The sequence below is a fragment of the Triticum aestivum genome, chromosome 2A (assembly GCF_018294505.1).
Source record: "Triticum aestivum cultivar Chinese Spring chromosome 2A, IWGSC CS RefSeq v2.1, whole genome shotgun sequence".
Taxonomy (NCBI): Eukaryota; Viridiplantae; Streptophyta; class Magnoliopsida; order Poales; family Poaceae; genus Triticum; species Triticum aestivum.
Genome location: NC_057797.1, coordinates 89,652,329 through 89,671,059, shown reverse-complemented (window position 1 = coordinate 89,671,059; position 18,731 = coordinate 89,652,329).

Here is an 18,731-nt window from a genome sequence, read left to right as displayed (position 1 = left end):
TTCCAAATAGTCTGCTCCCCCCGCCCGCACCCGTGCTATCTCGCTACTACACATGTCACACCATTCCCCCTTCCCTTATACTAGGTTTACATCATAAGTGGTCTCTCTACTCCACATACACTCTCTCCCTCTCACACACAAACGTGTGCACAAACACACACAGACACGCACAAACACTCATTTACCTGGATCCTCATCTCTCCTCATGTCTGCATGTGTATCTCACACACTCACTCTCTAATTATGTATATGTGTCTCCACGTTACACAACACAAAGCCCCATGTACATGTCTCTCTCTATCCTCCACACACATAGACACAAAGAATCTGTTATCATTGCCTCAGTCTCTAATATATCACACACGCACACTCTCTCTCTCTCTCTCTCTCTCGCAAACACGCTCAACAAGGGTTTCCCCGTGAATAACTTACCGTCTATTCATGAACAGTCGTGGCAGTACAGCGAACACGAGACGTGAAAAAGAATAAATCTACACATGCTAAGACCACCTAGTATGACTACTAGGACTAGAGCAAGCCAAAAAGCGCGCCGCCATCTCCCCCTCCTTGTCGGCGACGGGAAAATCTTCGTTTTACATAGTCGAGAAGTCATTATGCTAAGGGCCCACATGCCGAGGTGTTGAATAGAATGTAGATGCTAGTTTACGGAAGCAAGTATCGATAATACGTTTGTATCTCCATACTTATATTTCTTCTCTTATAAAAAACCGAGTTGGTGATGATGGTATGTGTGCCATCTTGCAATATAGACCGTCCGATCTATATATGACGGATGGAAATTAAACTAAAAGATACCCGCACCCCTCTCCACATTTGCAGACAAGGCCTTCCCTCGTTCATCCTTATCTCCAACAAACCTCATTGTTGATCAATTAAGAAAGGAAGCCTCTCGAACAAATTGGCCTGGTGGCCGCTGCCGGCGTCGTCAATCCCCATGCCTCCGCTCAGTTCAACCACCAACCACCACCAGACCCCACTCCTCTTCACCTTATCTCATATTTCTTGAGATATCATTAGTTTTTACACATGGGATTACTCCCGCAAGGGTCATCACAACAAGTGTTTTATAAAAAAATGCATCTTGATGTTCCATTCAATGCACGGATCTTGCTAGTACTCCTACACAAGACTAAGTTGGTGATGCTGGTGTGTCTGCCATCCGTCGTTTCTGACCATTAGATCTACATCTAACGATTGTGAGGTAAGTTGTTGCCTTTTCTCACCAACAACCCACTTGTCTACCAATTTGCAGAAAAAACCCATAATTAGTATCTTAAAACCAACCACATCCCTCCCTGACCTCACCAAAACAGCCCAAGGAGTATATTCTAATTGAAACATAATATATCTCTAGTGACATATGTATATCAAAATTAGAGTGTTTTGTACCAAGTTTGTGAATAAGTATTATTCTAATTATGATTCATTGCAACGGACATGAACATTGCTAGTATTTGCAACCATGCGTTTCTTTTCCTAGTATTCCATAGTTTTGAGTTTTCCATCAAGATATTAGTCACTCATGGTTGATATTTACTTTCAATCATGTACACATATGCACTATGTAACTAGCCTTGCTTATTGGCTTCCAAAGCTTAACTTTCACTCCTACTTACAATATGTAGAGTATTTAACAAAAAACTACCACTTTCAACCAGCCCTGGGAGGAATCTATTGTACAAAAAATAGCAAAAACATACCCAAAATTTCTTAATCCACGCCAAAAACTACCTAGTACTCCTACCGATTAGGTTCGTTTAAACCCATTTATGACAGGGTTGGCCCACATGTCCGTGCTGACGAGGCAGCTTAAACCAACACATTTTGTTTGACCATTGACACGGGGCACCCACATCTGACCTTCTATCCTGTTATTCCCCCTCAAATCATTATTTTTTCCTGAACATTACTTCAAACAGTACCGATGCGTGTTCGTCGGTGGCGCCGGTGATGAGCGAGTTGGCTGCCGCTCCGCTAGACGGGCCGGACGCCGCGCTGGCCTCCGCACGGGTTGGCAGGCTAGCCCGAGCGTGACTCACGAGCGAGAAAGTCGCCGCGCTAGCCTTTGCTCGAGCCAGATGGCTGGCCTTAGCGCGGCGCATGCGAGCAAGCTGCCGCGCTGCCTTGCCAATCTAGCTAGCAAACCTTGCAGACAAGCAGTTAGACGAAGCTATCTTGGCTAGCTAGCGGCCGCGAGCGCCGGATGGAGCTGGCATCCGGGCTGCCACAACATGGGCTCCGCACCGCCGGCGGTTTTGACCTCGCCTTCTGCCGGCGGCGGTAGCTGCGACCCATGGCTGAGGATGACTAGGTGGACGGGCCGGAGGTAGGAGGTCACTCGAGGATTTTTGTTGGTAAGAGCATGTACAATGGTTGATAAGGTAGTCTTATCTTAAGTCTGCCACGTATGCAAGTGGTAGTAGTTTCTTGGCATTTTAGTGGTTTCTTGCATTATTAGAGAAAGTACTACAATAGAGCTGAGTCAGCGGGCTATAAGAAATAAACTACTACTACATGTTGGATATAAGATGGGATGTAGATGACATGGCACTAGCTTATAGCCAGCAGCTGGCTATACTATTAACCATGCTCTTAGGGGTTTCTTGTAAGGAACAATGTACGTACTACTAGCGACAAAAGGCGATTCTAGGTTGCGTTGTACTCCAACGAGTACTACTAGTGGTCGCGGGAGTGTATACCTCGTTTTGTGGGTTCGATCCCGGCCAAACGCACGGCAGCCTTTTAAAAAAATAGTACTACTACACTTTGTTGCGAGCCAATATTTTACACGGGTAGTTTGAGTTTTGAAGTCAAACGGACGTGCAGCCCCACAATCTAGGTGCACTGGACAGCCTAGCCACGTGAACGGGTTTTCCTTCCCAGCATCCCGTGGCTCGCGTGCTCTCCCTAGCCGCACCTTGCTTGTAGCTTCCAGCTAGTAGCATATTTAAACTAGCGCCTCCCAATTAAGCCCGAGGAGCCGGAAAAGCCTGGCGGGGCATTGGGAACTGTGCAATATGGCTCTGTACGTAAAGTGCTCTACTACTACTCTGTAGCTTGTGGCGTTGCATGCATGGACTTCACTCCATTATTGGCTCTACTATAAAAGAAAGTCCTCTTGCCGTGTTTTTTTAAACGGAGGCAAAAGCTTTGCTTCATCTCATTCATAAAGAAGGAACTACTAACAAAGTTTGACGAGATCCATTACACCTCCACAAATGGAAGCGAAAAGCCTAGTCTCGCTGTATCAAATAACTCAAATGTTCTGCCCCCGCAGTAACCGTCGATGATAAACAGGCTGCTAGTGTGTGCGTGAGAGGAGCGGCTGAGTAGTCCATCTACGTGAGAGGAGCGGCTGAATAGAGCACCGAGAGTACCCACTAGGCCACTACGCAGGTGTACTTCCCCTGCATTGATAGTACAGCGATGGTTCTAGAGAACAGTAGTACCCTCCACTTCCAACTGTAGCTCCTTGGCCCTGAGATTCAAGAGTTCAAAACTGGTGCACTATACTAGACTAGACTAGAAGTACAGTACATCGCACTACTAGTTGAGAAAAGTAGTACTAGTACTGCTACAGTACGAGTACGTACTCCTCCGTCACATAATGTAAGACGTTTTTTGACACTAGTTGGCGTGTACAAAAAATGGCAAAAACATACCCAAAATTTCTTAATCCACGCCAAAAACTACTACCTAGTGCTAAACTTTTCTTACTAGTGCTATTATTTACAGTATAATGCAATCCCATAACGTTCAATAATCCCTTTCTTTCAACAAAATCACTTCTGGAGAGAAGATTGCTATCTCCACGCGAGCTTCTCATAGGCCAGGGCCACCGCATGTAGTCATGAGAGAGAGAGGGAGACATCCATGCAGCATGCAGAGAGAGGAGAACGCGGGCGGACAGCCAATGGGCTGCATGGGGCATTTATAGCTGCTAACTCCTCCCATCCATGCGCCAGGGGTATTTCCATCCAGAAAGCATGCAGCGAGCCCCTGCCTTGGTATCCGGGTCTGCTCATGTGCAGAGTAAAAAGAATCGGAGGGAGTACTAGTAGTAAATAATAGCCTCACCCCTTCGCTGAGGAACGATCTACAGTTGGAAGGGAAGAGGCCCTGCGGTTACTACGCTCTTATCTCCTCAACACCAGTTCCCCTCCCCCCGAAGAGAAGGCAGTTCGTCGCTGCTCCCATGGATTCGCCAGGCGGTTCTCCTCCTCGTCGAGGCTGGGAGACCTTGGACGATGATCCTGTGGGAGAAATCGCACACCGCTCCGACGTCCTCACCGCCACAAGACTCGGTGCTTCCTGCACCAACTTTTTCAAGACGCTGCTTAAACAGACCATGCTTGTTGGTCTTCCATGCATCCTCGAGAAGGTTCTTCTATGGGACAATCCTTCGAACAGTCCACCGCTCCCTGGCCATGGTTGCACGTTGACTTCGCTAGAGTTGTCGACGTTGAGAGGTAGTCGGATTTTGTCCGATGAGCAGGTCAGTAATGGAGTTTGATCATGTAGTACATATTTATTCCATTTCCATCCCGTAATTTCTCTGCTGCCCACCGTCTGATATATAGGTCTGGGTCGGTGCTAACGAAGATTGGCTTGCATACCTCCGGCCGGATACCACCATCATTTTGCACAACATCCACAGCAGTGCGGCCGTTCCGGTAGACCCCTTCTCCACCATTGGGATCGGCCTTCCGGACTGGCTGGGCAAGAATACATATGATGATGCCTACATGAGATTGAAGAAGATAGCAATTGCGGACCCGCCGACAAAGCGACGCGGCTACAACAATTACTATCTCATCGCGGTGTTCGACATAAGGATTGCCATCAATGCAGGAGGCAGTAACGGCAGAGGCTGGCGCATGTTGGCGGCGGCAGATTTGTACCCTACACATTCGAAGACGCCGTGCGCCATCTAGGCCGCATCTTCGCGGTGACAAGCCAGGGGACTTGTTTCATCTGGTTGACATCCTACGGTACGGGAGATTACAAACGGAATGCACAAACCATCATTTTCATCCCTAACGGTACTCCATTATTTTGTAGGGATCAGTCATCCCCCGATCAAAATAAGATCGCCGATCCTGGATGTGCATTTGCATCCGCGATTCGGTCTAACCTGGAACCTTGTAGCTGACTTTGGCATATTGGGATCAACTATCTTAGCAGTCGTTACCCATGGTACCACTGATGTGCAACATGGTCACATAATCTACCACGATTGGACCATCACCATCTACCCAGATATTCCATTTTTTAACCCTCTCGCCTTCTCTTTCATTGTTGTACTAGTAGTATACTTTGTAGTACTAGTAGGGGTACTTTTTACCTTGGAGGACGCGTATAGCTAGCTAGGCCCTTGAAGACCTGAACCCACTAGCTGCCACCATTTTTGTTTTTCCATGTCTTACTATCTCATCCATGTAGCCAAGAGTGGCTATATATAATAAGCCGGTTATTTTACTTCCTTTATACCGGAGTAGTACTATTTGCTGCACAGTATTACTGACCGCCACGTTTGAGCACAACATTATTATGCATGTGTTGGGGAACGTAGCAGAATTTTAAAATTTTCTATGCATCACCAAGATCAATCTATGGAGTCATCTAGTAACGAGGGAGAGGGAAGTGCATCTACATACCCTTGTAGATCGTGAGCGGAAGCGTTCAAGAGAACGGGGTTGATGGAGTCGTACTCGTCGTGATCCAAATCACCGATGACCTAGTGCCAAACGGACGGCACCTCCGCGTTCAACACACGTATGGTTGGGAAGACGTCTCCTCCTTCTTGATCCATCAAGGGGAAGGAGAGGTTGATGGATATCCAGTAGCACGACGGCGTGGTGGTGGAAGCAACGGTGATCTCGGCAGGGCTTCGCCAAGCTCCAACGAGAGAGAGAGAGGTGTTACATGGGGAGAGGGAGGCGCCAGAGACTTGGTACGGCTGCCCTCCCTCCCCCACTATATATAGGGCCCCTAGGGGGGCACCGACCCTAGGAGATGGGATCTCCAAGGGGGGCGGTGGCCAAGGGGGGGGGACTTGCCCCCCAAGCCAAGTGGGGCGCCCCCCACCCCTAGGGTTTCCAACCCTAGGCACAGGGGGAGGCCCATGGGGGGCGCACCAGCCCACCAGGGGCTGGTTCCCCTCCCACTTCAGCCCATGGGGCCCTCTGGGATAGGTGGCCCCACCCGGTGGACCCCCGGGACCCTTCCGGTGGTCCCGGTACAATACCGATTAGCCCCAAAACTTTCCCGATGGCCGAAACTGGACTTCCTATATATAAATCTTCACCTCCGGACCATTCCGTAACTCCTCGTGATGTCCGGGATCTCATCCGGGACTCCGAACAACTTTCGGGTTACCGCATACTAATATCTCTACAACCCTAGCGTCACCGAACCTTAAGTGTGTAGACCCTATGGGTTCGGGAGACACGTAGACATGAGCGAGACGACTCTCCGGTCAATAACCAACAGTGGGATCTGGATACCCATGTTGGCCCCCACATGTTCCACGATGATCTCATCGGATGAACCACGATGTCGAGGATTCAATCAATCCCGTATACAATTCCCTTTGTCAATCGATACGTTACTTGCCCGAGATTCGATCGTCGGTATCCCAATACCGCGTTCAATCTCGTTGTCGGCAAGTCACTTTACTCGTACCGTAATGCATGATCCCATGACCAAAAACTTGGTCACATTGAGCTCATTATGATGATGCATTACCGAGTGGGCCCAGAGATACCTCTCCGTCATACGGAGTGACAAATTCCAGTCTCGATCCATGTCAACCCAACAGATACTTTCAGGGATACCTGTAGTATACCTTTATAGTCACCCAGTTACGTTGTGACGTTTGTTACACCCAAAGCACTCATACGGCATCCGGGAGTTACACGATCTCATGGTCTAAGGAAATGATACTTGACACTGGAAAAGCTCTAGCAAACGAACTACACGATCTTGTGCTATGCTTAGGATTGGGTCTTGTCTATCACATCATTCTCCTAATGATGTGATCCCGTTATCAATGACATCCAATGTCCATAGTCAGGAAACCGTGACTATCTATTGATCAACGAGCTAGTTAACTAGAGGCTTACTAGGGACATGTTATGGTCTATGTATTCACACATGCATTATGATTTCCGGATAACACAATTATAGCATGAACAATAGACAATTATCATGAACAAGGAAATATAATAATAATCATCATTTTATTATTGCCTCTAGGGCATATTTCCAATAGTCTCCCACTTGCACTAGAGTCAATAATCTAGTTACATTGTGATGAATCGAACACCCATAGAGTTCTGGTGTTGATCATGTTTTGCTCGAGGAAGAGGTTTAGTCAACGGATCTGCGACATTCAGGTTCGTATGCACTTTGCAAATATCTATGTCTCCATTTTGAACATTTTCACGAATGGAGTTGAAGCGACGCTTGATATGCCTGGTCTTCCTGTGAAACTTGGGCTCCTTGGCAAGGGCAATAGCTCTAGTGTTGTCACAGAAGAGAGTCATCGGGCCCGACGCATTGGGAATAACTCCTAGGTCGGTAATGAACTCCTTCACCCAGATTGCTTCTTGTGCTGCCTCCGAGGCTGCCATGTACTCCACTTCACATGTAGATCCCGCCACGACGCTTTGCTTGCAACTGCACCAGTTGATTGCCCCACCATTCAAAATATACACTATCCGGTTTGTGACTTAGAGTCATCCAGATCTGTGTCGAAGCTAGCATCGACGTAACCCTTTACGACGAGCTCTTCGTCACCTCCATACACGAGAAACATATCCTTAGTCCTTTTCAAGTACTTCGGGATATTCTTGACCGCTGTCCAGTGTTCCATGCCGGGATTACTTTGGTACCTTCCTACCAAACTTACGGCAAGGTTTACATCAGGTCTGGTACACAGCATGGCATACATGATAGACCCTATGGCCGAGGCATAGGGGACGGCACTCATCTTTTCTCTATCTTTTGCCGTGGTCAGGCATTAAGCTGTGCTCAATCTCATACCTTGCAATACAGGCAAGAACCCCTTCTTGGACTGATCCATATTGAACTTCTTCAATATCTTGTCAAGGTATGTACTTTGTGAAAGACCAATGAGGCGTCTCGATCTATCTCTATAGATCTTGATGCCTAATATATAAGCAGCTTCTCCAAGGTCCTTCATTGAAAAACACTTGTTCAAGTAGGCCTTTATGCTTTCCAAGAATTCTATATCATTTCCCATTAATAGTATGTCATCCACATACAATATGAGAAATGCTACGGAGCTCCCACTCACTTTCTTGTAAACGCAAACGCTTTGATCATCTCATCAAAACGAGTGTTCCAACTCCGAGATGCTTGCACCAGCCCATAGATTGAGCATTGGAGCTTGCACACCTTGTCGGCATTCTTAGGATTGACAAAACCTTCCAGCTACATCATATACAATTCTTCCTTAAGGAAACCATTAAGGAATGCTGTTTTGACGTCCATTTGCCATATCTCATAATCATAGAATGCGGCAATTGCTAACATGATTCAGACGGACTTCAGCTTTGCTACGGGTGAGAAAGTCTCATCGTAGTCAACAACTTGAACTTGTCGATAACCCTTAGCGACAAGCCGAGCTTTATAGATGGTCACATTACCATCCACGTTTATCTTCTTCTTAAAGATCCATTTATTTCCTATGGCTCGCTGATCAACGGGCAAGTCAGTCAAAGTCCATACTTCGTTTTCATACATGGATCCTATCTCGGATTTCATGGCTTCCAGCCATTTGTCGAAATCTGGGCCCGCCATCGCTTCTTCATAGTTCGAAGGTTCACCATTGTCCAACAACATGATTTCCAGGACAGGGTTGCCGTACCACTCTGGTGTGGAACGCGTCCTTGTGGACCTTCGAAGTTCAGTAGCAACTTGATCTGAAGTTTCATGATCATCATCATTAATTTCCTCCCTAGTCGGTGCAGACACCTCAGGAACAATTTCTTGAGCTGCGCCACTCTCCGGTTCAAGAGGCAATACTTCATCAAGTTCTACTTTCCTCCCACTTACTTCTTTTGAGAGAAACTCTTTCTCTAGAAAGGATCCATTCTTGGCAACAAATGTCTTGCCTTCGAATCTAATATAGAAGGTATACCCAATAGTTTCTTTAGGGTATCCTATGAAGACGCATTTTCCGATTTGGGTTCAAGATTTTCAGGTTGAAGTTTCTTGACATAAGCATCGCATCCCCAAACTTTCAGAAACGACAGCTTAGGTTTCTTGCCAAACCACAATTCATACGGTGTCGTCTCAACGGATTTCGACGGAGCTCTATTTAAAGTGAATGCGGCAGTCTCTATAGCATAACCCCAAAATGATAGCGGTAGATTGGTAAGGGACATCATAGATCGTACCATATCCAATAGGGTGCGATTACGACGTTCGGACACACCATTACGCTGTGGTGTTCCAGGCGGCGTGAGTTGTGAAACTATTTCACATTTCCTTAAGTGTGTGCCAAATTCGTGACTCAAATATTCTCCCCCACGATCTGATCGTAAGAACTTGATTTTCCTGTCACGTTGATTCTCAACCTCACTCTGAAATTCCTTGAACTTTTCAAAGGTCTCAGACTTGTGTTTCATTAAGTAGACATACCCATATCTACTTAAGTCATCAGTGAGGGTGAGGACATAACGATAGCCACCGTGAGCCTCAACGCTCATTGGACCGCACACATCAATATGTATGATTTCCAATAAGTTGGTTGCTCGCTCCATTGTTTCGGAGAACGGAGTCTTGGTCATTTTACCCATGAGGCATGGTTCGCACGTGTCAAATGATTCATAATCAAGAGACTCCAAAAGTCCATCTGCATGGAGTTTCTTCATGCGTTTGACACCAATGTGACCAAGGCGGCAGTGCCACAAGTATGTGGGACTATCATTATCAAACTTACATCTTTTGGCATTCACACTATGAATGTGTGTAACATCACGTTCGAGATTAAATAAGAATAAACCATTGACCAGCAGGGCATGACCATAAAACATGTCTCTCATATAAATAGAACAACCATTATTCTCAGATTTAAATGTGTAGCCATCTCGCATTAAACGAGATCCAGATACAATGTTCATGCTCAAAGCTGGTACTAAATAACAATTATTGAGGTTTAAAACTAATACCGTAGGTAAATGCAGAGGTAGCGTGTCGACGGCGATCACATCGACCTTGGAACCATTCCCGAGGCGCATCGTCACCTCGTCCTTCGCCAGTCTCCGTTTATTCCGCAGTTCCTGTTTTGAGTTACAAATATGAGCAACTGCACTGGTATCAAATACCCAGGAGCTACTACGAGCGTTGGTAAGTTACACATCAATAACATGTATATCACATATATCTTTGGTATTGCCGGCCTTCTTTTCCGCTAAGTACTTGGGGAAATTCCGCTTCCAGTGACTGTTTCCCTTGCAATAAAAGCACTCAGTCTCAGGCTTGGGTCCATTCTCTGACTTCTTCCCGGCAGCTTGCTTACCGGGCGTGGCAACTCCCTTGCCGTCCTTCTTGAAGTTCTTTTTACCTTTGCCTTTCTTGAACTTAGTGGTTTTATTCACCATCAACACTTGATGTTCCTTTTTGATTTCCACCTCCGCTGATTTCAGCATTGAATATACCTCGGGAATGGTCTTTTCCATCCCCTGCATATTGAAGTTCATCACAAAGCTCTTGTAGCTAGGTGGGAGCGACTGAAGGATTCTGTCAACGACCGCATCATCCGGGAGATTAACTCCTAGCTGAGACAAGCGGTTATGCAGCCCAGACATTTTGAGTATGTGCTCGCTGACAGAACTGTTCCCCTCCATCTTACAACTGTAGAACTTGTCGGAGACTTCATATCTCTCGACCCGAGCGTGAGCTTGGACAACCATTTTTAGCTCTTGGAACATCTCATATGCTCCGTGTTGCTCAAAACGCTTTTGGAGCCCCGGTTCTAAGCTATAAAGCATGCCGCACTGAACCAGGGAGTAATCATCACTACGTGTCTGCCAAGCGTTCATAACGTCTTGTTCTGCAGGGAAAACATGTGCTTCACCTAGCGGTGCATCAAGGACAGATGCTTTCCTGGCAGCTATGAGGATAATCCTCAGGTTACGGACCCAGTCTGTGTAGTTGCTGCCATCGTCTTTCAGCTTGGTTTTCTCTAGGAACGCGTTGAAGTTAAGGGCAACATTAGCGTGGGCCATTTGATCTACAATACATATTGCAAAGATTTTAGACTAAGTTCATGATAATTAAGTTCATCTAATCAAATTATTTAATGAACTCCCACTCAGATAGACATCCCTCTAGTCATCTAAGTGATACATGATCCGATTCAACTAGGCCGTGTCCGATCATCACGTGAGACGGACTAGTCATCATCAGTGAACATCTTCATGTTGATTGTATCTTCTATACGACTCATGTTCGACCTTTCGGTCTTCCGTGTTCCGAGGCCATGTCTGTACATGCTAGGCTCGTCAAGTCAACCTAAGTGTATTGCGTGTGTAAATCTGGCTTACACCCATTGTATGCGAACGTTAGAGCCTATCACACCCGATCATCACGTGGTGCTTCGGAACAACGGACCTTAGCAACGGTGCACAGTTAGGGGGGACACTTTCTTGAAATTATTGTGAGGGATCATCTTATTTACTACCGTCGTTCTAAGCAAATAAGAAGCAAAAACATGATAAACATCACATGCAATCAAATAGTGACATGATATGGCCAATATCATTTGCTCCTTTTGATCTCCATCTTCCGGGCGCCATGATCATCATCGTCACCGGCATGACACCATGATCTCCATCATCGTGTCTTCATGAAGTTATCTCGTCATCTATTACTTCTACTACTATGGCTAACGGTTTAGCAATAAAGTAAAGTAATTACATGACGTTTATGTTGACATGCATGTCATAAATAAATTAAGACAACTCCTATGGCTCCTATCAGTTGTCATACTCATCGACATGCAAGTCGTGATTCCTATTACAAGAACATGATCAATCTCATACATCACATATATCATTCATCACATCCTTTTGGCCATATCACATCACATGGCACATACTGCAAAAACAAGTTAGACGTCCTCTAATTGTTGTTGCAAGTTTTTACATGGCTGCTATAGGTTTCTAGCAAGAACATTTCTTACCTACGCCAAAACCACAACGTGATATGCCAATTTCTATTTACCCTTCATAAGGATCCTTTTCATCGAATCCGATCCGACTAAAGTGGGAGAGACAGACACCCGCTAGCCACCTTATGCAACTAGTGCATGTCAGTCGGTGGAACCAGTCTCACGTAAGCGTACGTGTAGAGTCGGTCCGGGCCGCTTCATCCCATGATGCAGCCGAATCAAGATAAGACTAGTAACAGTAAGTAAATTGACAAAACCAACGCCCACAACAACTTGTGTTCTACTCGTGCATAGAAACTACGCATAGACCTAGCTCATGATGCCACTATTGGGGAACGTAGCAGAATTTTAAAATTTTCTACGCATCACCAAGATCAATCTATGGAGTCATCTAGCAACGAGGGATAGGGGAGTGCATCTACATACCCTTGTAGATCGCGAGCGCAAGCGTTCAAGAGAACAGGGTTGATGGAGTCGTACTCGTCGTGATCCAAATCACCGATGACCTAGCGCCGAACGGATAGCACCTCCACGTTCAACACATGTACGGTTGGGAAGACGTATCCTCCTTCTTGATCCAGCAAGGGGAAGGAGAAGTTGATGGAGATCCAGCAGCACGACGGCGGGGTGGTGGAAGCAACGGTGATCTCGGCAGGGCTTCGCCAAGCTCCAACGAGAGAGAGAGAGGTGTTACGTGGGGAGAGGGAGGCGCCAGAGACTTGGTACGGCTGCCCTCCCTCCCCCCACTATATATAGGGCCCCTAGGGGGGCGTCGGCCCTAGGAGATGGGATCTCCAAGGGGGGGCGGCGGCCAAGGGGGGGAACTTGCCCCCCAAGCTAAGTGGGGCGCCCCCCACCCCTAGGGTTTCCAACCCTAGGCGCAGGGGGAGGCCCATGGGGGGCGCACCAGCCCACCAGGGGCTGGTTCCCCTCCCACTTCAGCCCATGGGGCCCTCCGGGATAGGTGGCCCCACCCGGTGGTCCCCCAGGACCCTTCCGATGGTCCCGGTACAATACTGATTACCCCCGAAACTTTCCCGATGGCCAAAACTGGACTTCCTATATATAAATCTTCACCTCCGAACCATTCCGGAACTCCTCGTGACGTCCGGGATCTCATTCGGGACTCCAAACAACTTTCGGGTTACCGCATACTAATATCTCTACAACCCTAGCATCACCGAACCTTAAGTGTGTAGACCCTGTGGGTTCGGGAGACACGTAGACATGACCGAGATGACTCTCCGGTCAATAACCAACAGCGGGATCTGGATACCCATGTTGGCTCCCACATGTTCCACGATGATCTCATCGTATGAACCATGATGTCGAGGATTCAATCAATCCCGTATACAATTCCCTTTGTCAATCGGTACGTTACTTGCCCGAGATTCGATCGTCGGTATCCCAATACCTCGTTCAATCTCGTTACCGGCAAGTCACTTTACTCATACCGTAATGCAAGATCCCGTGACCAAACACTTGGTCACATTGAGCTCATTATGATGATGCATTACCGAGTGGGCCCAGAGATACCTCTCCATCATACGGAGTGACAAATTCCAGTCTCGATCCGTGTCAACCCAACAGATACTTTCGGGGATACCTGTAGTATACCTTTATAGTCACCCAGTTACGTTGTGACGTTTGGTACACCCAAGGCACTCCTACGGCATCCGGGAGTTACACGATCTCATGGTCTAAGGAAATGATACTTGACACTGGAAAAGCTCTAGCAAAGGAACTACACGATCTTGTGCTATGCTTAGGATTGGGTCTTGTCCATCACATCATTCTCCTAATGATGTGATCCTGTTATCAATGACATCCAATGTCCATAGTCAGGAAACCATGACTATCTATTGATCAACGAGCTAGTTAACTAGAGGCTTACTAGGGACATGTTATGGTCTATGTATTCACACATGCATTATGATTTCTGGATAACACAATTATAGCATGAATAATAGACAATTATCATGAACAAGGAAATATAATAATAATTATTTTATTATTGCCTCTAGGGCATATTTCCAACAGCATGGACCTTGACTATGTACGTCACCATGTGTCCAGATCTGGGATGCCGCGTGTACCAGATGAACGGCGCCGAGTTCGACCCCCGTGATGCTACGTGGGTGCCGAGGAACACTCTTGGAGAGTACTCACTTTTCATCAGGGACAACTACCCCATTGTGAAGCGGATGCCACCGTCCGTGCACGACATGGAAGGCCTGCCGTTCATGAAGCATGGTTGTGTCTTCAGTGCGCACTGCCGGATGAACGACATGCTGGGACACGCTATCCCTAATTTATGCCGCTTTAGCTTGGATGAGTCTCCATCATGTGGAACCGGACTAGAAAGCTGCGACAATGATTCTCGTTGCCCACCGCTATGGATCGTGCCATCCATGAAGAACACCTGGGACTGGAACCTAGAGGAGGACATGTAGCCCATCTATAATGTGTAAGTGGAGTACAGTAATTGTGAACGGTAGCGCTATGAATATATGTAGACTAGTCGTGCACAAATTTATCACATGAGTTGGAGATGAACTTGTGTGGCATACTGGAATTTGTCCTTTAGAATTTATTACTAGTAAATGTGTTATGTGTACATGCAACTTGTGTGGTTGTTGCACGGGCTCCAACACGCTCTTTGAGAAAAAAAAGGTGGCACAACTTTGGATATACGTGACGTGGCGGCATCATACAGTAGCATCGTTCGCTATAGTTGTACTAGTACACTCCTACTAGGACGACAACTCCTATAAAACCTTGCGCTTGGCTCTTTGCCTCTTAGGGAGGTTCAACAGTTCGTACTCGTGTGAACCTTGCACTTGGCTCTTTGCCTCTTTGGAAGGTCCAACAATGATGATACTACAGTACAATATGCTTCTGGCAATCTGACACCGATTGAACTGTTGCACGTCCACCGTGAGGGCGAGGGCGAGGGAGAGGGAGAGGGCACTGTAGTCAAAACCCTTTCCTCGTCCTGCGAACCACCGCGCGCGTGGGCGAGGGAGAGGCGTAGTAAGCAAGCTTCTCCTCGTTCGGCGAGTTGACGGGACACATCAAAGCAGTACTAGTACTAGTAGTAGTAGTCCATACTGCGTCCTTTCTGATTAATATGGCTTAATTTGAAACGAGAAAAATACACTGGCGGTCAACGTATGTAACAATACGCTCTTTACGGTCATTATATATAGTTTTGCGGTGATTATGCCATCACTATCTCATCGTAGAGCACCGTATTGCACCCTACTGACCAGCCACATAGTCGACGTGGCACTTTGTTGACTGGTTAAATTGTCACCTGGTTTCTGGGTCCCACATGTCAGTTGGCAGAGCAAAGAAATCAGTTAAACAAAACTTTACGCAAGTGCGACATGAGTCCAACCCTTGCGCGTGAACCGCCCTGGCTGTGTATGTGAGTGCATGCACGTGTCCTCCCTCGGTCTTCCAACAAAGAGTGTACTACATGATGTACATCTACACTTCCAATGTGTTTAGCCTTTAATCTAAATCGATATTGATTGACTAATGCACCAACTTGTGCTGTAGGTATAGGCTACATGTCTATCCTTAATTACAGCATGCAACGGCCTTCATTTAATCTTCTTATCTCAATGGTCGCATGCACACATAAGTCTGCTACTTTTGGGTGTTAATTATGCCCTGGTCAATGTGTAAATCTCTAAATGTACAATCTTTCACGGACGTAGGGAGTAGGTTGAGCACTTGAGCGTGAGCGTGTGTGTTGCGTCGTGTGCTGTGTGCCGCATGGGTGCATGAGTGTTGCGTGCGTCCATGTGTATGTGTGAGTGTTGCATGTTGCATGCATGCATGTATGGGGCTTACTCCCTCCCATTGACATGTCCATTTGGCTATAGATTTCAACAAGTGACTAGGTACGGAGCAAAATGAGTGAAGTGAGCGTAGAGGCATAGGGATACTGTAGAAAGGAAGTCCTCACGATCCATTTATTCCCCATCTCGGTCAGAGAGAACTATTCAACTAGTCTTCGCAGTGAAGTGACAATACACACTGCAGCAGATGGGACACGTAATTAATAAGCTGAACCAGCATGTTGGTGTTACTAAATCAGTCAGTTATGTTTGGTAGTCTCAAGTCATTGAAAGCATGCACAGCCCACATATCTTATTGGTTGATATGCCACAAAACAAAAAACGAGAAGGGAGTTAATGTACGGTGCCTAAGTGTTTTGGGATTATTTGGTTTTCGTAAGGTGACTTACACACCTAGACGAAGGGAGTAGTAGAATTGAGATTGAATGCACTTTCTTCCCCGCCTTCCACTCTTCTTCCTCCTCTCTTCTTCTTCCTCCTCTCTTCCCCATCGTCGGCCGCACACCATTTACCCCCGCTCACTGCTCGCCCGCCCGCGCCATCTTCCTTGGTAGCTCGCGCGTACCATATCCCCCCGCTCACTGCTCGGCCACACAAGGAGAAGCTTCTTCGCTCGCCCACCCGAATCCACTTCCCCGCTGGCTCGCAGGCACCGAAAACCCCAATGGAAGAACCGACTGACACGCAGAGCCGTGATTGGAATTCCCTCCCTGATGTTCTCTTGGAGCAGATCTGTAGTCGTATGGACCTACTCAGCACCGTCCGTCTCGCCGCATGCTCGGTGTCTTTGTACCGTCTACTCGTCTGCAACCGGCCGGCTCTTTTCAAGACACCCTGCTTGCTGATGCCCGATCCTCGCAGGTGGCCCAGACACCGACTTGATGATCCTACGGAGGTTGTCGTGGTGCCCCTCGACATGCTACCACTACCCGTCCACCTGTCCTTCATGCGCGGCCACTACTGGGCGGGCATGAAGGCCAACTGGATCGTCCTCATCCACCACACCGGTAGTCCGTGGCGTCTCGTGGATATCTACACCCAGCGAGAGATCACCCTTCCATCATTGGATACCGCCGCCATCGAGCCTCGCGGCCCGCCGGACACTCCTGCCTACTACGCACGAGACGCGTCAAGCTTTTGGCTCGACCTCTGTTTGCAGAAAGTTGTAATTTGCGAAGTGCCCACACCATCAGAAGACTACATGGATTACAAGCTCATTGACTTGTTCAACAAGGGATTAGTCTATCTGGAATCCGGTCGCCATACATGGTTATGGCTCATCATCAATCTTGTTGAGGAAACATTTCTGTCTGATGCTATAGTGCACGATGGCATCGTTTACGCGGTCGACGCACAGATTGGCTACCTATATTGGTGGAAACTATCGTCATGTAATTGTTCTATCTCATCTCATCTTTACCTTATGAATACGACTGTCTGTTCATTTGTTACAAATTTAGAATGCATAGCATGTCTATAACCACATCATTGCTATATGTTCCTCTCATTTCCTAGATTTTTATGACCACACATGTTATTGTTAGAGTTGATATGAGAACAATTGGCATCTAATGATTGTTAGAATACATATTATGAGCATAACATCATGATTGCTATATGTTACTCTCGTTTACAAGATTTTTATAACAACGCATGTTATTGCTTAGAGTTGATATGAGAACAGTAGTAGTAAGTGCTATGGTAGAATATGAGTAGGCGCTGTCATAGCTGTTTTCCTCTCATTGTTACATGATGTTTGAACCATGACATATTGCTAGAATATGAAAGCCATTGGCTTATTTTTTTTAACTTGGGGTATGATTATGACCACGGCATTGCAATTCTCTGTCTATGATATGTGTCACTGTTATAATAATCTTAATTCCACACATACTCTGAAGATGATTGTTTATTTTTGTCCTTTTGGTCTCCAATTTGAATTGTTGCAGCAGACGCAAATGTGCTGGCCTTCATGATTCCAGGACCTGGAATCATACCAGCCGATGGGTGGTGGTTTATCGCTCGCTCAGCTGACGGCGGTCGTTTGATGCTCATTCGCACGTACAAAATTGACCAAACCATTACATCAAACCACATGCAGTACAATGCGTGGGGCGTTCGTGACATTGATGGCTATGGCTGCTTCGTGTTCAAGAAAGATCCCAGCTCCGTTGGGCCAGGCGTATTCAACTGGAGGAGGGTTTACAGCCTCGGCAACCACTCCTTGTTCCTTGGGCTCAATTATCCGATCATCCAACCAATCATCGATCATATCACCGGCGATGATTACTGTGCTATGCAACTTCCATTCGCGAGGGGGGCTGTGTTTACACATCATACCATGGGTTTCATGGATCACCATATCCAGAGATTCATCAACACAGCTTGTTGCCAGATAAACTTCAGTGTGTGAAAGGCATCAAGCTTCCATGCGATGGATGGTTTTTGCAAACCCGACATGCGGCAATGTGGTTCATGCCAACAGCAAATATGCACAACTTGATTCGTGCTGATATCTAGACTGAGCCATGTATTCTGCTGTTGTAGCACGACCCTCTTTTGTTGGATATTATGTATTGTTGTTAGTTCGAAGCACTCCTCTGGTTTGAAGGATAGATACCTTCCTGGGATCAAGTGCA